Source organism: Arachis ipaensis, chromosome B09 (genome assembly GCF_000816755.2).
Source record: "Arachis ipaensis cultivar K30076 chromosome B09, Araip1.1, whole genome shotgun sequence".
NCBI classification, from domain to species: domain Eukaryota; kingdom Viridiplantae; phylum Streptophyta; class Magnoliopsida; order Fabales; family Fabaceae; genus Arachis; species Arachis ipaensis.
In genome coordinates, this window is record NC_029793.2 from 57,908,686 (window position 1) to 57,931,264 (window position 22,579).

The following is a 22,579-nucleotide window of genomic DNA, read 5'->3' on the forward strand; positions in this document are numbered from 1 at the left end:
TTGTGAATCTAGCCATAGCTTTGCTTTATCCCTCAGAGCAAACGAAAAAAGCATGAGTCTATACACATCTGGGTTCACTCCATTTGTCTTCACAGTATCACATATCTGCAGAAAATCAGAGATAAATTGATTTGGGTCTTCGTGAGGAAGACCATGATACTGGCAATTTTATTGCACTAGGGTGACCAATTGTGGCTTCAACTCAAAGTTGTTTGCAGTTATAGGAGGCACCACCATGCTTTTTCCATAAAGATCCGTAGTAGGGGCAGAGTAAGATCCAAGCACTCACCTTTGTTGCTCATCCCCATTCGGATTTGCCACATTGGCATTAACAGCGTTATTATTTGCCATAGTGGACTCTGCAGCCTTGTAAAGTCTTGCTTGTTGTAAACGTCGCCTGAAAGTTCTTTCAGGTTCAGGATCAAAGTCTAAGAGATGTTCTTTGTCTCTATTCCTGCGCATACACAAGCAGAAAACAAGAAAAAATGGGACTCTCTACGTCAGAGTGCAGAGAAGTCCCTGTGAGGTAACCTGTGTATATTTAAATAAAATTAAAATTAAAACGCCTAATCTAAACAATCAAACAACTAATAGTTGTTAATCACAGTCAATCCCCAGTAACGACGCCAAAAACTTGGTGCGAAATTTATAACCCACAAACTAACCGGCAAGTGCACCGAGTCGTACCAAGTAATACCTTACGTGAATAAGGGTCGATCCCACGAGAATTGATGGATTAAGCAACAATAGTATTTGATAGGATTAGTTAGACAAAAAGAAAATAGCGTTCGGAAGTTCAAAAGCATTAACAAATAAATTTAAAGTTGAAGACAAACAGGTGAATAGGTGAGGAATAAAATATGAAGAAACAGTTAAGGTTTTAGAGTTATCTATTTTCTGGATTGACTTTTCTTATTATTTTGTTTTAAAAAATTCGAATTAATTAACAAGTCTTCAGCTGATGGGTGGGGACCACTTGATTTGTCCATTCTGCAGCTTCTAATCTATGTTTTCTGGGCTGGAAACTGGGTCAAAACAGCCCAGAAATCACCCACAGCGTCTTTCTGTATTTTTTGCACGTTGCGCATGTCACGCGTACGCATCGGTCACGCACACGCGTCAATGGTCTTTTTCGCGAGTCACGCAGACGCGTCGGTCACGCGGACGCGTCGCTTTGCAAATCTTCAAATCACGTGTACGCGTCAGTCATGCGTACGCGTCGCTCCTCGCTGCCATCTCCTTTGATTCTTGTGCTGCAGAAACTCCATCAAATCCAGCCGAATGCTACCTAAAATAAACAGTATTGCACAAAACTCAAAATAGCATCCATAGTGGCTAAAATATAATAAATTCTTAATTAAACTTAACAAATTACATGCAAATTTACTAGGAAAAAATAGGAAAGATGCTCACGCATCACAACACCAAACTTGAATTGTTGCTTGTCCTCAAGCAACCAAAACTAATATAAGCTTAGGATGTGAATTTGCATGAGAATGAGATTTCGATTAAGCTCATGTCTCTTCTTATAGTGGGGTTTACAACTGCAATCCTGAATAGTTTTGGCATCTTACTTTATCCTTTGAAGTTTTGAATGATTGGCATCCATAGGAACTCAGAATTCAGATAGTGTTATTGATTCTCCTAGTTCAGTATATTGATTCTTGAACACAGCTACTTTATGAGTCTTGGCCGTGACCCTGAGCATTTTGTTTTTCAGTATTACCACCGAATACATAAATGCCACAGACACATAACTGGGTGAACCTTTTTAGATTGTGACTCAGCTTTGCTAGAGTTCCCAGTTAGAGGTGCCCAGAGTTCTTAAGCACACTCGTTTTGCTTTGGACCACGAATTTAACCGCTCAATCCCAAGCTTTTCACTTGACACCTTCACGCCACAAGCACATGGTTAGGGACAACTTGATTTAGCCGCTTAGGCCAGGATTTTATTCCTTTGGGCCCTCCTCTCCATTAATGCTCAAAGCGTTGGATCCTTTTTACCCTTTGCTTTTTAATTTAAAGGGGTTATTGGCTTTTTCTGCTTGCTTTTTTTTTCTTTTTTTTCTTTCTTTTTTTTATAAATTTTTTTTCGCAAGCTTCGTGTTTTTCACTGCTTTTTCTTGTTCCAAGAATCAATTTTATGATTTTTCAAATTATCAATAATATTTCTCTTTTTTCATCATTCTTTCAAGAGCCAACAATTTTAACATTCATAAACTTCACTATCAAAATTATGCACTGTTCAAGCATTCATTCAAAAAACAGAAAGTACCACCATATCTAAGTAAATGAGACTACTCTAAAAATTAAACTCAAATTCTCATGCACTACATCTACACTTCTTTTTTTTTATTTCAAGCTCAATGGGCAATACATGAGATATCTTTCAGAAATAAAGCACTTAACAGAAAATTAAACTAGAACCTATGAATCTACTAATAAAGGATCATGCAATAAACAAAAGAAAGTAGCAGGAAACCAGAACATAACATAATAAAAGCGGGAAGGAAAAAAAATGAAAGGAACTCAACCACCTTAGTTATCCGAGCGGTCGTTTTATTCTTTAGGTTGTGTGCCTTTGTGAAGATGATTCGCCTCCCTTTGGTGCCATAAGAATAGACAGAAAACCCTATAAGCGAAGCGTCAACACCAAACTTAAAGGTTTGCTTGTCCTCAAGCAAAGAAGAACTGAAAATAAAAAGAAAAAAATATTATACTGAAATAAGAATAAAAGGATAAAAGAACAAGAGAGAATTAAGATTTGGGAGAGAGAATAAAAAAATTAAAAAAAAACTGGCGGCGAACTGGTGGTGTGCGGTGCAGGCGACGCGTACGCGTGGGTCGCGAGATATTTTTAATGACGCGGAAGCGTTAGGCATGCGTCCGCGTCCCCTGGGTTTTGTGCGATTCGCATGAAGCCAGCCGCGCGCACGCGCAACTCTCTGTAACTTTTTATTTTTCTCGCACCCCTAGATGACGCGTACGCATCAACGACGCTTGCGCGTCGGGTGCCTCTTTTTTTTTATATCCGGTTCCTGTTCTAAGATAGCTGCATGATCAGAAAATTAGTAAGAACTTAATAAAAATCAAATAAGTAAGAAAACTACTACTACGAAAAATAACTAAGGATACAAAATTATCAGGTTGCCTCCCGACAAGCGCTTCTTTAACGTCACTAGCTTGACGGTCAGCTCCTCTAAGGAGGAGGATCATAGGGGCTCAGCTCTTCACCCCTTACTTTGAACTTCTTTCCTGTGTCTCCATAGATTAGCTCAATATGCTCCAGAGAGAGGATTCTGTTCATTGTATAAACCGATGCTGGATTCTTAGTCAACACCACCTTCATTCCTGGGGAGAAACCTTCAGTGGGGATCTTTTTGTTTCTCCAACCCCTGGGTATTTTCTTCTTTTTGGGAACCTCATCCTTGGTGGATGATGCATTTCCAACACCAAACTTAGGTTTGATGTTAGGAGGAATTTTACTGATTGTCACCAAAGGAGGTTTGAGTTACAGACTCTGCTGTGCATCATCAGGGGGTTCTTGAAGGTTTGGATTAATAAGCTCAGTCTGTATGCACCTCTCTTCTTCACCTGTTGAATGTATATCTTTGAAGACATAGAAGACCAGTTGCTCGTTATGCACTCTAAGCACTAATTCACCCACTTCTACATCAATCAGAGCTCTTCCAGTGGCTAGGAATGGTCTTCCTAGAATTATAGAGGCATTCTCATCCTCTCTTGTATCAAGAATTACAAAATCTGCTGGGAGGAAGAACTTACCCACTTTGACCAAGATATTCTCCACTAATCCGTATGCAGGCTTCATAGATTTGTCTGCCATCTGTAATGCTATCTTTGTGGGTTGTGCCTCTTGGATATGTAGCTTCTTCATCACAGACAAGGGCATTAAATTGATGCCTACTCCCAGATCACATAACGCTTTCTCAAAGGTTGTGCTCCCTAAGGTGCATGAAATTTGAAAGCTCCCTGGATCTGGCATCTTCTTTGGTAAGTTATTCTGAATAATGGCACTGCATTCTTTAGTCAGGACCACTGTCTCATTTTCCTTTAAAGGATTCTTCTTTGACAACAGCTCCTTCATGAACCTGGCATAGAGAGGCATTTGTTCCAAAACCTCAGCAAAAGGAATATTGATTTGCAACTTTCTGAAGACTTCCAAGAACTTTGAAAACTGCTTGTCCTTGGTCTCCTTTTAAAGTCTCTGAGGATATGGCATTTTTGGTTTGTACTTAGGAGCCTTTGGCAATGTAGGATAAGTGTCAAGAGAGTCTGGAAATGGGTTGTCCGCACGCTTTGGAGGGGCGTGTTCTACTTCTTCCTTCTTCTCCTCTGGAGCTTCTTTTTCTACTAACTCTTCATTAGCCTTGGTCTCAGAGCCAGCTACTTTACCACTTCTCAATTGAATAACCTTGCAATCTTCTCCTGGATTCACCACTGTGTCACCTTGAAATGTACTTGCAGACCTCTCAAGTATTTGCTTGCTCAGTTGGCCCACTAGCACCTCTAAGTTTCTAATGGAGGCTCTGGTTTCCTGCATAACTTGTGCTTCTGTACTTGTCACTTGTTCACTTATTACAGTGATAGCCTTGCATTCCTCTCTTGTATTTGGAATTGTGTTACCAGGAAGGCTATTAGTGGTCCTCTGATCAATTTCATTAACTTTTGTGGCTAATTGACCCATTTGAATCTCCAGGTTCTTGATGGATGCTCTAGTTTCCTGTCTAAAACCTGTCAATATTGCTTCCAAATCATTGCTCTGCTGGAAACCGCCCTGAGAACTATTGTTGAAGTTCTGAGGTCTCTGAGGTTGGTCCCTCCATCCAAAATTTGGGTGATTTCTCCATCTCTGGTTATATGTCTTAGAATATGGATCATTGTTGGGATTTCTAGGACCACTCCCCATGTAATTCACCTGTTCAGCAGAAGGTTGAGCATAATCATAATTATCATTTTGCATAAAGTTACCTGCCATGTCATAAGAGACTTCCTGTGGTGGCTTTTGGGTGTTGATAGCTGAGACTTGTATGCCACCCATCTGTTGAGTAAGTAGATTTATTTGCTGAGACATAAGCTTGTTTTGAGCAAGAAGAGCATTCACAGCTTCCACCTTCAACACTCCTCTCTTCTGAGGGGTCTCAGAGTTCACAGGATTCCTGTTATATGAGTATAAATATTGGTTGCTTGCAACCAATTCAATCAGCTCAATAGTCTCTTCTGGTGTCTTCTTCTTGTGTAGTGAACCGCCTGCAGAAGTGTCTAGGCTCATCTTGGACATCTCACCCAAGCCTTCATAAAAAATATCTAGTTGGGTCCACTTGGAGAACATGTTCGGAGGGCATTGCCTAGTCAGCAGCTTGTATCTCTCCCAAGCTTCATAAAGAGTTTCACCCTCCTTCTGCCTGAAGGTCTGAACCTCCAACCTAAGCTTAGTCAGCTTCTTTGGTGGGAAAAATTTAGTGAGAAACTCTGTAACAACCATTTCCCAAGTATTCAGACTCTCCTTTGATTGTGAATCTAGCCATAGCTTTGCTTTATCCCTCAGAGCAAACGGGAAAAGCATGAGTCTGTACACCTCTGAGTTCACTCCATTTTTCTTCACAGTATCACATATCTGCAGAAAATCAGAGATAAATTGATTTGGGTCTTCGTGAGGAAGACCATGATACTGGCAATTTTATTGCACTAGGGTGACCAATTGTGGCTTCAACTCAAAGTTGTTTGCAGTTATAGGAGGCACCACAATGCTTTTTCCATAAAGATCCGTAGTAGGGGCAGAGTAAGACCCAAGTACTCACCTTTGTTGCTCATCCCCATTCGGATTTGCCACATTGGCATTAACAGCGTTACTATTTGCCATAGTGGACTCTGCAGCCTTGTAAAGTCTTGCTTGTTGTAAACGTCGCCTGAAAGTTCTTTCAGGTTCAGGATCAAAGTCTAAGAGAAGTTCTTTGTCTCTATTCCTGCGCATACACAAGCAGAAAACAAGAAAAAATGGGACTCTCTACGTCAGAGTGCAGAGAAGATCCTGTGAGGTAACCTGTGTAAAATAATAAAAAAAAATACTAAATAAATAAATAAAAAAAATTCAAAAATTTAAAAGAAAAAATAAACAGAAAAATTAAAATAAAATTAATTGGGTAACACCAAACTTAGTTTCAGAAATTAAGGAAAATAAAGCTAGAAAAATTCGAAAATTAAGGTGCAAAAATCAAATAAATTTAAACCGAAAGCGCCTAATCTAAACAATCAAACAACTAATAGTTGTCAATCACAGTCAATCCCCGACAACGGTGCCAAAAACTTGGTGCAGAATTTATAACCCATAAACTAACCGGCAAGTGCACTCGTAATATTTAAATAAAATTAAAATTAAAACGCCTAATCTAAACAATCAAACAACTAATAGTTGTTAATCACAGTCAATCCCCAGCAACGACGCCAAAAACTTGGTGCGAAATTTATAACCCACAAACTAACCGGCAAGTGCACCGAGTCGTACCAAGTAATACCTTACGTGAGTAAGGGTCGATCCCACGAGAATTGATGGATTAAGCAACAATAGTATTTGATAGGATTAGTTAGACAAAAAGAAAATAGCGTTCGGAAGTTCAAAAGCATTAAAAAATAAATTTAAAGTTGAAGACAGATAAATTCGAATTAATTAACAAGTCTTCAGCTGATGGGTGGGGACCACTTGATTTGTCCATTCTGCAGCTTCTAATCTATGTTTTCTGGGCTGGAAACTGGGTCAAAACAGCCCAGAAATCACCCACAGCGTCTTTCTGTATTTTTTGCACGTTGCGCATGTCACGCGTACGCATCGGTCACGCGTACGCGTCGCTCCTCGCTGCCATCTCCTTTGATTCTTGTGCTGCAGAAACTCCATCAAATCCAGCCGAATGCTACCTAAAATAAAAAGTATTGCACAAAACTCAAAATAGCATCCATAGTGGCTAAAATATAATAAATTCTTAATTAAACTCAACAAATTACATGCAAATTTACTAGGAAAAAATAGGAAAGATGCTCACGCATCAACCCACATGAAGACCCAATGGAGTAGACCCTGAAGTCCCCAGACTAAAACTCTTCCCATTTGCTCTGAGTGATCAAGTAAATGAATGGTGGCATATGGAACTTAGAGGAAGTGTGAACACCTGGGATAAGATTGTTAACGAATTCCTGAACAGGTTCTCTCCTTCACAGAGATTAACTAAGCTAGTGACAGATGTTCAGACTTTCAGGCAGAAGGAGAGCGAGTCCCTCCATGATGCTTGGAAAAGGTACAAGCTGATGTTTAGAAATTGCCCTCCCCGTATGTTCTCAAGATGGGGCAATGGTGCACGGAATTGTGATCACACTTTTCACAACTCCGGTACAACTAACCAGCAAGTGCACTGGGTCGTCCAAGTAATAAAACCTTACGCGAGTAAGGGTCGATCCCACAGAGATTGTCGGCTTGAAGCAACCTATGGTCACCCTGTAAATCTTAGTCAGGCGGATTCAATTGGTTATGAGTTTTGATAATTGAAAGATAAATAAAATGTAAATTAAAATAAAGATACTTATGTAATTCATTGGTGGGAATTTTAGATAAGCGTTTGGAGATGCTTTGTTGCTTCTGAACCTCTGCTTTCCTATTGTCTTCATCCAATCATGCATGCTCCCTTTCATGGCAAGCTGTATGTTGGTGGATCACCGTTGTCAATGGCTACCATCCGTCCTCTCAGTGAAAATGGTCTAGGTAGGTTTCTATACGGCTAATCAACTGTCAGATCTCTCGTCTTGGATGAAAAATACCAGGCACAGCTACCGCACGGCTAATCATCTATCGGTTCTCACTTGTGTCGGAAAAGGATCTCTCTATCCTTTTGCACACTGTCACTGCGCCCAACATTCATGAGTTTGAAGCTCGTCACAGCCATCCCGTCCTAGATCCTACTCGGAATACCACAGACAAGGTTTAGACTTTCCGGATCTCAGGAATGCTGCCAATTGGTTCTAGCCTCTACCACGAAGGTTCTAATCTCACAAATTTGAATGCTCTGTTGTCAGGAGTGGCAAGTCAAATCCGTGGATCAGAGACCCAAGATACTATACTCCGGCTATCGTCTAATGACAACATTGAACATCATGTAGACTGCTTGTGGTTGTCAGGCACGCGGATCTTGGCTAAGCGAGTAACGAAGATAATGGGTGATTGTCACGGGTCACCCCTTCATTCTGACTTAACTGAATTAAGTACGAGAGTATATCTTGGAGAAGAAGTAAGCGTGAATTGAAAGAGAAACAATAGTACTTGCATTAATTCATGAAGAACAGTAGAGCTCCGCACTTTAATCTATGAGGTGTAGAAACTCCACCGTTGGAAAATACATAAGAGAAAAAGGTCTAGGAATGGCCAAATGGCCAGCCTCCCAAATGTGAATAATGTCATAAGATGATAAAGGTCCGAATACAATAGGAAAGACTAGTATTTATACTAAACTAGTTACTAAGGATTACAAAAATTGAGTAACTAAGTGCAGATAGTGCAGAAATCCACTTCCGGAGCCCACTTGGTGTGTGCTTAGGCTGAGAATTGAGCTTTACACGTGCATAGGCCTTTTCTAGAGTTAAACACCAGCTTGGATGCCAGTTTGGGCGTTTAACTCCGGTTCGGGTGCCAATTCTGGCGTTTTACGCCAGAAAAGGGTCTCTGGCTGGCGTTGAACGCCATTTTGAACCATCAAATCTCGAGCAAAATATAAACTATTATACATTGTTGGAAAGCCCAAGATGTTAGCTTTCCAGCCCAATTGAGAACGTGCCAATTGGACTTCTGTAGCTCCAAAAAAACGCGTTTGAGTGCAGGGAGGTTTGAATCCAACAGCATCTGCAGTCCTTTCTCAGCCTCTGAATCAGATTTTTGCTCAGGTCCCTCAATTTCAGCCAAAAAATACCTAAAATTACAGAAAAACACACAAGCTCATAGTAAAGTCCAGAAATGTGATTTTTTCATAAAAACTAATAAAATATAATAAAAAGTAACCAAAACATACTAAAAACTACCTAAAAACAATGCCAAAAAGCGTATAAATTATCCGCTCATCACAACACCAAACTTAAATTGTTGCTTGTCCCCAAGCAACCAAAAATAAAATAAGATAAAAATAAGAGAAAAATAATAAATTTCAAAAAATCAATGAAGCTTAGTTCTAAATAGATGAGCGGGACTAGTAGCTTTCTGCTTCTGAACAGTTTTGGCATCTCACTTTATCCCTTGAAGTTCAGAATGATTGGCATCCATAGGAACTCAGAATTCACATAGTGCTATTGATTCTCCTAGTTTAGTATGTTGATTCTTGAACACAGCTACTTTATGAGTCTTGGTCGTGACCCTTAGCATTTTGTTTTCCAGTATTACCACCGAATACATAAATGCCACGGACACATAACTGGGTGAACCTTTTCAGATTGTGACTCAGCTTTGCTAGAGTCCCCAGTTAGAGGTGCCCAGAGTTCTTAAGCATGATGAGCGGATAATTTATACCTTTTTGGCATTATTTTTATATAGTTTTTAGTATGTTTTAGTTACTTTTTATTATATTTTTATTAGTTTTTATGCAAAAATCACATTTCTGGACTTTACTATGAGTTTGTGTGTTTTTCTGTGATTTCAGGTATTTTCTGGCTGAAATTGAGGGACCTGAGCAAAAATCTTATTCAGAGGCTGAAAAAGGACTGCAGATGCTGTTGGATTCTGACCCTGCTGCACTCGAAGTGGAATTTCTGGAGTTACAGAAGCCCAATTGGCGCGCTCTCAATTGCGTTGGAAATTAAACATCCTGGGCTTTCCTGAAATATATAATAGTCTATACTTTTCTCGAGATTTGATGGCCCAAACTGGCATCCAAAGACAGCCTAAAACATCTTGGCGTAAAACGCCCAAACTGGCACCAGAATTGGAGTTAAACGCCCAAACTGGCACCAAAGCTGGCGTTTAACTCCAGGAACAGCCTAAGCACGAAAGAGCTTCAATACTCAGCCCAAGCACACAGCAAGTGGGCCCCAGAAGTGGATTTCTGCACTATCTGCGCTTAGTTACTCATTTTCTGTAAACCCTAGGTTACTAGTTTAGTATAAAAACTACTTTTAGAGATTTATTTTATATCATCTTTTGGAATCATATGTTCCTATTTTGATCATTGTTCACATTTGGGGGCTGGCCATTCGGCCATGCCTAGACCTTTTTCACTTATGTATTTTCTACGGTGGAGTTTCTACACCCCATAGATTAAGGTGTGGAGCTCTGCTGTTCTTCATGAATTAATGCAATTACTACTGTTTTCTATTTAATTCACACCTACTTCTTCTCCAAGATATACTCTCGTACTTAATTCAGTTAAGTCAGAATGAAGGGGTGACCCGTGATAATCACCCAATCTTCGTTACTCGCTTAGCCAAGATCGCGTGCCTGACAACCAGAAAGCGGTCTTGATATACCACTATTTCATGGTTTACCTTGTGCTCAATTGAGTGGTTTTTTTCAACTCTTTACCCACTTATTCATACTATTTGCATGATTTTACATTTGCCTTCCTAATTATGTGCTTTGATTGAAACCATGCTTTTTTGGCCTTAAGTTCCCTATGTTTAATCCTCTCTTATTACCATTAGATGCCTTGATATGTGTGTTAAGTGATTTCAGAGATTACAGGGCAGGAATGGCTCAGAGGATGGAAAGGAAGCATGCAAAAGTGGAAGGAATACAAGAAGTTGGAGAAATTGCTAAGCTGTCCAACCTGACCTCTTCGCACTCAAACGGCTATAACTTTAGCTACAGAGGTCCAAATAACGTGGTTCCGGTTGCATTGGAAAGCTAACGTCCGGAGCTTCGATTTGATTTATAATATGCTATAGTTTCTCTGATGCTAGATGATGCGAACACGTGCTCCATGCGGATGCGTCGCAGTGACAAAAATCAGTGTGGCAGATTTCTTCTCCAGCGATTTCTGGGCTGTTTTCGACCCAGTTTTCGGCCCAGAAAATACATATTAGAGGCTATAAAGTGAGGAATCCATTCATTCATAATAATCAGCTCATAACACACAATTTTTAGTTTTAGATGTAGTTTTTAGAGAGAGAGATTCTCTCCTCTCTCTTAGGATTTAGGATTTTAGGATTTCTATTAGTTTAGTTCAATTCATCTTCAGTCACAGGTTCAATGTTCTTTTTGTTTATTTTTCCAATTTAATTTATGAACTTTTCCATGTTAGATTTGAATATTCTATTTAATATAATTTGCGGTATTTCAGTTATAAGATTGTTTTATTTATGCTATGAATGCTTTCGATTTGTCCAAATTATTTTCATTCGAGTAGATTCTCTTCCCTTTTGGCTCTGGTTAAGTAATTGGTGACGTTTGAGTTATCAAATAAAGCAGTGGTTGAAACTGGCAGATTACTAATTGATCTAGATCGCTCTAAAGCTAGTCTTCCCATAGGGATTGACTAGGACTTGAGGATCTAGCTAATTAGTCCACTTGACTTAACTAAGTAGGATTAAAACCCAATTCTCATCACCGTTGATAAGGATAACTAGGATAGGACTTCCAGTTCTTATACCTTGCCAAGAGTTTTATTATTTATTTAAATTAATTCCTTACAATTTACTTTCTTGCCATTTACTATTCTTGCTTTTTATCTTATACATTAAAAACCCAAAATTTTACCTTTTTCATAGCTAATAATAAGTCATACCTCCCTGCAATTCCTTGAGAAGATGACCCGAGGTTTAAATACTCTATTATCAATTTTATTGGGTTTGCTTAAGTGACAAACAAAACTTTTGTAAGAAATGAATTCTTGTCGGTCTAGAAGCTATACTTACAACGCGAATTTATTTGTGAAAATTCTAGATTGCGCGAGAGTTTCGCTCTTTCAGGTCTACATGATGTTCAACGTAGTCATTGGAGGACAGCTGGAGTATATTCTCTTGGATATCTAATACATGGACCGAGTCCGTGAGATTAGTATCTTCGTGGTATAGGCTAGAATTATTGGCAGCATTCCTGGGATCCGAAAAGTCTAAACCTTGTCTGTGGTATTCCGAGTAGGATCCGGGAAGGGATGACTGTAAAGAGCTTCAAACCTGCGAATGTTGGGTGCAAGTGACAGTATGCAAAAGGATCAGTGGATCTTATTCCGACGCTAGCAGGAACCGACAGATGATTAGCCATGCGGTAGCTGCACCTGGTATTTTTCATCCGAGATGAGAAATCCAACAGTTGATTAGCCGTGCAGAAACCGTAGAGGACCATTTTTACTGAGAGGATCCTACAGCTTGCCATGGAAGGAAGTAACGCATGGTTGGAAGGAGGCAATAGGAAAGCAGAGATTCAGAAGCAACAAAGCATCTCCAGATGCTTATCTGCAATTCCTACCAGTGAATTACATAAGTAACTTTATCTTATTTTCTGTTTTATTTATCTTTTAATTATTAAAACCTCATAACCATTTGAATCTGCCTGACTAGATTTACAAGGATGACCATAGCTTGCTTTAAGTCGACAATCTCCGTGGGATCGATCCTTACTCACGTAAGGTTTATTACTTGGACGACCCAGTGCACTTGCTGATCAGTTACACGGAGTTGTGAAGAAAAGTGTGAAGATCACGATTTCGCGTACCAAGTTTTTGGCGCCATTGCCGGGGATTGTTCGAGTTTGAACAACTGACGATTCATCTTGTTGCTCAGATTAGGTAATTTTATTTTATGTTTAAACTTTTTATCTTAATTTTCGAAAAAAAATATTTGTTCTTCAGAATTTTTAAGAATGAATTCTAGAGTTTCAGATGATATGTGAAGCCTGGCTGGCTGTTTAGCCATGTCTAATCTTTTGGACTGAGGCTTCCACTTCTCATTGACATGCTTGTATGTTTTATGCTAAAGCTTGGCTGGCTGTTTGGCCATGTCTAAATCTTTTGGACCGAAGCTTTCACTTAAAGCTTGGCTGGCCATTGGCCATGTCTAATTCTTTTAGACCGAAGCTTTAGACTAACATTGCATGATTCCTGAAATTCTTATTGAAAATTTTGTATCCCTTTATTTCTTTTCCAAAATAATTTTTGAAAAAATACAAAAAATTTAATAAAATCATAAAAACCAAAATTTTGTGTTTCTTGTTTGAGTCTTGTGTCAAATTTTAAGTTTGGTGTCAATTGCATGTTTTTAATTTTTCTTAATTTTTCGAAAATTCATGCATTGTGTTCTTCATTAATCTTCAAGTTGTTCTTGATGATTTTTCTTATTTGATCTTTAAATTTTCTTGTTTTGTGTCTTTTCTTATTTTTCATATGCATTCTTGAATTATTAGTGTCTATAGAATAAAAATTTGTAAGTTTGGTGTCTTGCATGTTTTTCTTTTCTTAAAAATTTTCAAAACTATGTTCTTGGTGTTCATCATGATCTTCAAAGTGTTCTTGGTGTTCATCTTGACATTCAAAGTGTTCTTGCGTGTTTTCTTTTTTTATCTTAAATTTTTATGTCTTGAGTCATTTTGTTGTTTTTCTCTTTCCTCATTAAAATTCAAAAAAAAAATATCTTTTCCTTTAATTGCTCATAATTTTCGAAATTTTGAATTGATTCGGTCAAAAAATTTTAAATTTTAGTTGTTTCTTGTTAGTCAAGTCAAAATTTCAAATTAAAAATTATATCTTTTCAAATCTTTTTCAGAAATAAAATCTTTTTCATTTTCCTTTCCTGTTTTTCAAAAATTTTAAATTTAATTTTCAAAATCTTTTTCTTAATTTCTATTTCATATTTTCGAATTTATTACTAATAATTAATGTTTTGATTCAAAAATTTTAAGTTGTTACTTGTCTATTAAGAAAGGATCATTCTTTAAATTCTATTATCATATCTTTTAGTTTCTTGTAAGTCAAGTAATCAACTTTAATTTCAAAAATCAAATCTTTTTAATTTCCTTTTCAAATCTTTTTCAAAATGAATTATAATCATATCTTTTTCAAAACTTAATTTCAAAATCTTTTTCTAACTTCTTATCTTTTCAAAATTGATTTTCAAATCTTTTTCAATTAACCACTTTTCTCTCTCCAATTTTTAAAAATCACTAACCACTTTTTCTAAAATCTTTTTAATTAATTAATTTATTTAGCTTTCAATTTACTTTTATTTCTTAATTTTTGAATTCTAATTAATTAATTAAATAAAAATAAAAATATTTTTCTTTTCCCCTCTTTTTAAATTCAAATTTCTTCTCTCTCTCATCTCTTTCTATTTATTTATATATCTACTAATACCTCTCTTCTTCTTAAAAATTCAAACCCTCTCCTCCTCTCTCTGTGTTTGAATTCTTCTTCTCCCTTCTTCATTCTATTTCTTCTATTCTTCTACTCACATAAAGGAATCTCTATACTGCGACATAGAGGATTCCTATTCTTTTCTGTTCTCTTCTTTTTCATATGAGAAGGAACAAGGATAAGAATATTCTTGTCGAAGCTAATCCGGAACCTGAAAGGACTCTAAAGAGAAAGCTAAAAGAAGCTAAAGCACAACACTCTGGAGAGGACCTGACAGAATTTTTCAAAAAAGAAGAAGAGATGGCCGAACCCAATAACAATGGTGGAGATGCAAGGAAGATGCTTGGTAACTTTATTGCACCCTCTTCTGACTTCTGTGGAAGAAGCATCACAATTCCTGCAATTGGAGCAAACAACTTTGAGTTTAAGCCTCAATTAGTTTCTCTAATACAACAGAATTTAAAGTTTCATGGACTTCCATTGGAAGATCCTCATCAGTTCTTAGCTGAGTTCTTGCAAATCTGTGACACTGTTAAGACCAATGGGGTCAATCCTGAGGTCTACAGACTTATACTTTTCCCCTTTGCTGTAAGAGACAGAGCTAGGACATGGTTGGACTCACAACCTAAAGATAGCCTAAACTCTTGGAAAAAGTTAGTCAATGCTTTCTTGGCCAAATTCTTTCCACCTCAAAAGTTGAGCAAGCTTAGAGTGGAAGTCCAAACCTTCAGACAGAAGGAAGGTGAATCCCTCTATGAAGCTTGGGAAAGATACAAGCGATTGATCAGAAGATGTCTTTCTGACATGTTTTCAGAATGGAGCATCATATGTATATTCTATGATGGTCTGTCTGAATTGTCCAAGATGTCATTGGATCACTCTGCTGGAGGATCTCTTCATCTGAAGAAGACGCCTGCAGAAGCCCAGGAACTCATTGAAATGGTTGCAAATAACTAGTTCATGTACACTTCTGAAAGAAATCCTGTGAATAATGGGACAACTCAGAAGAAAGGAGTTCTTGAGATTGATACTCTAAATACCATATTGGCTCAGAATAAAATATTGACTCAGCAAGTTAATATGATTTCTCAGAGTCTGACTGGAATGCAAGCTGCATCCAGCAGTACTAAAGAAGCCTCTTCTGAAGGAGAAGCTTATGACCTTGAGAATCCTGCAATGGAAGAGGTGAATTACATGAGAGAATCCTATAGAAACACCTATAATCCTTCATGGAGGAATCATCCTAATTTCTCATGGAAGGATCAGTAGAAGCCTAATCAAGGTTTCAATAATAATAATAATGGTGGGAGAAATAGGTTTGGCAATAGCAAGCCTTTTCCATCATCTTCTGAGCAACAGACAGAGAATTCTAAGCAGAGCCACTCTGACTTTGCAACCATAGTCTCTGATCTATCTAAGACCACTCTCAGTTTCATGACTGAAATTAGGTCCTCCATAAGAAATTTGGAGGCACAAGTGGGTCAACTGAGTAAAAGAGTCACTGAAATCCCTCCTAGTACTCTCCCAAGCAATACAGAAGAGAATCCAAAAAGAGAGTGCAAGGCCATAACTTTAACCAACATGGCCGAACCTGGAGAGGAAGAAAAGGCAGTGATTTCCAATGAGGAAGACCTCAATGGATGTTCGCTGGTCACTCAGGAGTTCCCTATTGAGGAACCAAAGGAATCTGAGGCTCATATAGAGACCATAGAGATTCCACTGAACTTACTGTTGTCATTCATGAGCTCTGATGAGTATTCTTCCTCTGAAAAGGATGAAGATTTTACTGAAGAACAAGTTGCTCAGTATCTAGGAGCAATCATGAAGCTGAATACCAAGTTGTTTGGTAATGAGACTTGGGAGGATGAACCTCCATTGCTCATTAATGAACTAAATACCCTAGCTCAACAGAAATTACCTCAGAAGAAACCAGATCCCGGAAAATTCTTAATACCTTGCATCATAGGCATCATGACCTTTAAGAAGGCTCTGTGTGACCTTCGTTCAAGTATAAACCTCATGCGACTCTCTGTAATGGAGAAGCTAGGGATCTTTGAGGTACAAGCTGCAAGAATCTCACTAGAGATGGCAGACAATTCAAGGAAACAGGCTTATGGACTTGTAGAGGATGTCTTAGTGAAGGTTGAAGGCTATTACATCCCTGCTGACTTCATAATCCTAGACATTGGGAAGGATGAAGATGATTCCATCATCCTTGGAAGACCCTTCCTAGCCACAGCAAGAGCTATGATTGATGTGGACAGAGGAGAGTTAGTCCTTCAATTGAATGAGGAGTACCTTGTGTTTAAGGCTCAAGGATCTTCTTCTGTAACCATGGAGAGGAAGCATGAAAAGCTTCTCTCAATACAGAGTCAAACAAAGCCCCCACACTCAACTTCTAAGTTTGGTGTTGGGAGGCCAACATCAAGCTCTGAGTCTCTGTGAAGCTCTCTAAGAGCTTCACTGTCAAGCTATTGACATTAAAGAAGCTCTTGTTGGGAGGCAACCCAATGTTATTTAATTATATTTATTTATTTTCTATTGTTATTTTATGTTTTCTTTAGGATGATGATCATGTGAAGTCATAAAAATAAATGAAAAATCAAAAATAGAATAAAAAATAGCATAAAAAATAAAACACCCTGGAGGACAGGCTTACTAGCGTTTAAACGCCAGTAAGGATAGCAGAATGGGCGTTTAACGCCAGAAAGGGCTGTCTGGCATCTGGCTGGCGTTAAACGCTAGAAATGGGCATCTGGTTGGTGTTTAACGCCATAATTGGGTAGCAGAGTGGCGTTTAACGCCAGGAAAGGTAGCAAAGCTGGCGTTAAATTCCAGAATTGGCACATAATGGGCGTTTGAATGCCAGAATGGTGCAAGGAGCAGAATTCCTTGACACCTCAGGATCTGTGGACCCACAGGATCCCCACCTACCCCACCTCTTCTTCTCTCCTCTTCACACCTTTCCATAACAGTCTTCCCCAAATACCCTTGACTAATCCCATCAATAACTCTTCCCCAAATACCCTTCACCACTCACATCCATCCATCATAAAACCCCACTTACCTCACCATTCAAATTCAAACCATTTCCCTCCTAAACCCACCCATTCTCACACGGATCCCCTCTCCTTCCTACCCTATAAATACCCCTTCTCACTACCTTCATTTTCACACATCACAAACACTTCGTTCTCCCTTGGCCGAACCACTCACCTCCCTCCATCCCCTCCATTTCTTCTTCTTATACTCATTTCTTTCTTCTTTTGCTCGAGGACGAGCAACCATTCTAAGTTTGGTATGAAAAAAGCTAAAGCTTTTTGTTTTTCTATAACCATTAATGGCACCTAAGGCCGGAGAAACCTCTAGAAAGAGGAAAGGGAAGACAATTGCTTCCACCGCCAAGTCATGGGAGATGGAGAGATTCATCTCAAAAGTGCATCAAGACCACTTCTATGAAGTTGTGGCCAAGAAAAAAGTGATTCCCAAGGTCCCCTTCAAAGCTCAAAAAGAGTGAATATCCGGAGATCCGACATGAGATTCAAAGAAGAGGTTAGAAAACTCTCACCAACCCCATTCAACAAGTCGGAATCTTAATGGTTCAAAAGTTCTATGCTAATGCATGGATCACTAGGAACGATGATCAAAGTATGAACCCGAACCCAAAGAATTGGCTCACAATGGTTCTGGGGAATTACTTGGATTTCAGTCCGGAAAATGTGAGGTTGGCATTCAACTTGCCAATGATACAAGGAGATCCTCACCCTTTCACTAGAAGGGTCAACTTTGATCAAAGGTTGGACCAAGTCCTCATGGACATTTGTATGGAAGGAGCTTAATGGAAGAGAGACTCAAGAGGCAAGCCGGTTCAACTAAGAAGGCTTGACCTCAAACCCGTGGCTAGGGGATGGTTGGAGTTCATCCAACGTTCTATCATTCCTACTAGCAACCGGTCTGAAGTTACAATAGACCGGGCTATCATGATCCATAGTATCATGATTGAAGAGGAAGTAGAAGTTCATGAGATCATATCCCTAGAACTCTACAAGGTGGCGGACAAGCCCTCTATTTTGGCAAGGTTAGCCTTCCCTCATCTCATTTGTACCCTATGCAATTCAGCTGGAATTGTCATAGAGGAAGACATCCTCATTGAAGGAGACAAGCCCATCACTAAGAAAATGATGGAGCAAACAAGAGAGCCCACTCATGGACCTCAACAAGAGCATGAGGAAGTTCCTCATCATGAAATCCCTGAGATGCCTCAAGGGATGCACTTTCCTCCACAAAACTATTGGGAGCAAATCAACACCTCCTTAGGAGAATTGAGTTCCAACATGGGACAACTAAGGATGGAGCACTAAGAGCATTCCATCCTCCTCCATGAAATCAGAGAGGACCAAAGAGCCATGAGGGAGGAGCAACAAAGGCAAGGAAGAGACATAGAGGAGCTCAAGCACTCCAAAAGATCTTCAAGAGGAAGAACTAGGTACCATCACTAAGATGGACCCATTCTTTAATTTCTTTGTTCTTATTTTTTCTATTTTTTGAAAATTATGCTTTATGTTTTGTCTATGTTTGTGTCTTTATTACATGATCATTAGTGTCTAGTGTCTAGTGTCTATGTCTTAAAGCTATGAATGTCATATGAATCCATCACCTCTCTTAAATGAAAAATGTTTTTATTTGCAAAAGAACTAGAAATGCATGATTTCGAATTCTATCTTGAAATTAGTTTAATTATTTTGATGTGGTGGCAATACCTTTTGTTTTCTGAATGAATGCTTGAACAGTGCATATTTTTGATATTATTGTTCATGAATGTTAAAATTGTTGGCTCTTGAAAAAATAATAAAAAAAAAGGAGAAATGTTATTGATAATATGAAAAATCATAAAATTGATTCTTAAAGCAAGAGAAAGCAGTGAATACAAAGCTTGCGAAAAAAAAAGAGAAAAAAATGGCAAAAAAAATAAAGAAAAAAAAAAGAAAGAAAAAGAAAAAGCAAGCAGAAAAAGCCAATAGCCCTTTAAACCAAAAGGCAAGGGTAAAAAGGATCCAAGGCCTCTATGCCAAAGGTCTAAGGACTTAACGTCCAGAGATGTGAATACAATAGTAAAAAGTGCTATTTATACTAAACTAGTAACTTAATTATTTTGATGTGGTGGCAATACCTTTTGTTTTCTGAATGAATGCTTGAACAGTGCATATTTTTTATATTGTTGTTCATGAATGTTAAAATTGTTGGCTCTTGAAAGAATAATGGAAAAGGAAAAATATTATTGATAATCTGAAAAATCATAAAATTGATTCTTGAAGCAAGAAAAAGCAGTGAATAGACAAAGCTTGCGAAAAAAATATGAAAAAAAGTGGCAAAAAAAAAAAAGAAAAAGAAAAAGCAAGTAGAAAAAGCCAATAACTCTTTAAACCAAAAGGCAAGGGTAAAAAGGATCTAAGGCTTTGAGCATTAATGGATAGGAGGGCCCACAGGAATAAAATCCTGGCCTAAGCGGCTAAATCAAGCTGTCCCTAACCATGTGCTTGTGACGTGAAGGTGTCAAGTGAAAAGCTTGAAACTGAGCGGTTAAAGTCGTAGTCCAAAGCAAAAAGAGTGTGCTTAAGAGCTCTGGGCACCTCTAACTGGGGACTTTAGCAAAGCTGAGTCACAATCTGAAAAGGTTCACCCAGTTATGTGTCTGTGGCATTTATATATCCGGTGGTAATACTGGAAAACAAAATGCTTAGGGTCACGGACAAGACTCATAAAGTAGATGTGTTCAAGAATCAACATACTAAACTAAGAATCAATAACACTATCTAAATTCTAAGTTCCTATGGATGCCAATCATTCTGAACTTCAAAGGATAAAGTGAGATGCCAAATCTGTTCAGAAGCAAACAGGCTATAAGTTCTGCTCATCTAATTGGAACTAAGTTCATTGATAAGTTTGAAATTCATTGTATATTCTCTTCTTTTTATCCTATTTTGTTTTTAGTTGCTTGGGGACAAGCAACAATTTAAGTTTGGTGTTGTGATGAGCGGATAATTTATACCCTTTTTGGCATTGTTTTTATATAGTTTTTAGTATGTTTTAGTTACTTTTTATTATATTTTTATTAGTTTTTATGCAAAAATCACATTTCTAGACTTTACTATGAGTTTGTGTGTTTTTCTGTGATTTCAGGTATTTTCTGGCTGAAATTGAGGGACCTGAGCAAAAATCTGATTCAGAGGCTAAAAAAGGACTACAGATGCTGTTGGATTCTGACACTACTGCACTCGAAGTGGATTTTCTGGAGTTACAGAAGCCCAATTGGCGCGCTCTCAATTGCGTTGGAAAGTATACATCCTGGGCTTTCCATCAATATATAATAGTCCATACTTTGCTCAATATTTGATGGCCCAAACTGGCGTTCAAAGACATCCTAAAACATCTTGGCGTAAAACGCCGAAACTGGCACCAGAATTGGAGCTAAATGCCCAAAGTGGCACCAAAGCTGGCGTTTAACTCCAGGAACAGCCTAAGCACGAAAAAGCTTCAATGCTCAGCCCAAGCACACACCAAGTGGGCCCCGGAAGTGGATTTCTGCACTATCTGCACTTAGTTACTCATTTTCTGTAAACCCTAGGTTACTAGTTTAGTATAAAAACTACTTTTAGAGATTTATTTTATATCATCTTTTGGAATCATATGTTCCTGTATTGATCATTGTTCACGTTTGGGGGCTGGCCATTCGGCCATGCCTAGACTTTTTTCACTTATATATTTTCTACGGTGGAGTTTCTACATCCCATAGATTAAGGTGTGGAGCTCTGCTGTTCTTCATGAATTAATGCAATTACTACTGTTTTCTATTCAATTCACGCCTACTTCTTCTCCAAGATATACTCTCGTACTTAATTCAGTTAAGTTAGAATGAAGAGGTGACCCGTGACAATTACCCAATCTTTGTTACTCGCTTAGCCAAGATCGCATGCCTGACAACCACAAAGCGATCTACATGATGTTCAACGTAGTCATTGGACGACAGGTGGAGTATATTCTCTTGGATATCTAATACACGGACCGAGTCTGTGAGATTAGTATCTTCGTGGTATAGGCTAGAATTATTGGTAGCATTCCTGGGATCTGGAAAGTCTAAACCTTGTCTGTGGTATTCCGAGTATGATCCGGGAGGGGATGACTGTAAAGAGCTTCAAACCTGCGAATGTTGGGCGCAAGTGACAGTGTGCAAAAGGATCAATGGATCTTATTCCGACGCTAGCGGGAACTGACAGATGATTAGCCATGCGGTAGCTGTACCTGCTATTTTTTATCCGAGATGAGAAATCCGACAGTTGATTAGCCGTGCAGAAACCGTAGAGGACCATTTTCACTGAGAGGATCCTACAGCTTGCCATGGAAGGAAGTAACGCATGTTTGGAAGGAGGCAATAGGAAAGCAGAGATTCATAAGCAACAAAGCATCTCCAGACGCTTATCTGAAATTCCCACCAGTGAATTACATAAGTAACTTTATCTTATTTTCTGTTTTATTTATCTTTTAATTATTAAAACCTCATAACCATTTGAATCCGCCTGACTGAGATTTACAAGGATGACCATAACTTGCTTCAAGCCGACAATCTCCGTGGGATCGACCCTTACTCTTGGACGATCCAGTGCACTTGCTGGTCAATTACACGGAGTTGTGAAGAAAAGTGTGAAGATCACGATTCCGTGTACCAACACTCTTTTTGCTTTGGATCACGACTTTTACCACTCAATCTCAAGCTTTTCACTTGGACCTTCATGACACAAGCACATGGTTAGGGACAGCTTGATTTAGCTGCTTAGGCCAGGTTTTTATTCCTTTGGGCCCTCCTATCCATTAATGCTCAAAGCCTTGGATCCTTTTTACCCTTGCCTTTTAGTTTAAAGGGTTATTGGCTTTTTACTCTTGCCTTTTGGTTTAAAGAGCTATTGGCTTTTTTTGCTTGCTTTTTCTTTTTCTTTCTTTTTCTTTATTTTTTGCCATTTTTTTCCCGCAAGCTTTGTGTTTCTCACTACTTTTTCTTGCTTCAAGAATCAATTTTATGATTTTTCAGATTATCAATAACATTTCTCTTTTTTCATTATTCTTTCAAGAGCCAACAATTTTAACATTCATAAACTTCACTATAAAAAATATGCAATGTTCAAGCATTCATTCAGAAAACAAAAAGTATTGCCACCACATCAAAATAATTAAACTATTTTCAAGATAGAATTCAAAAT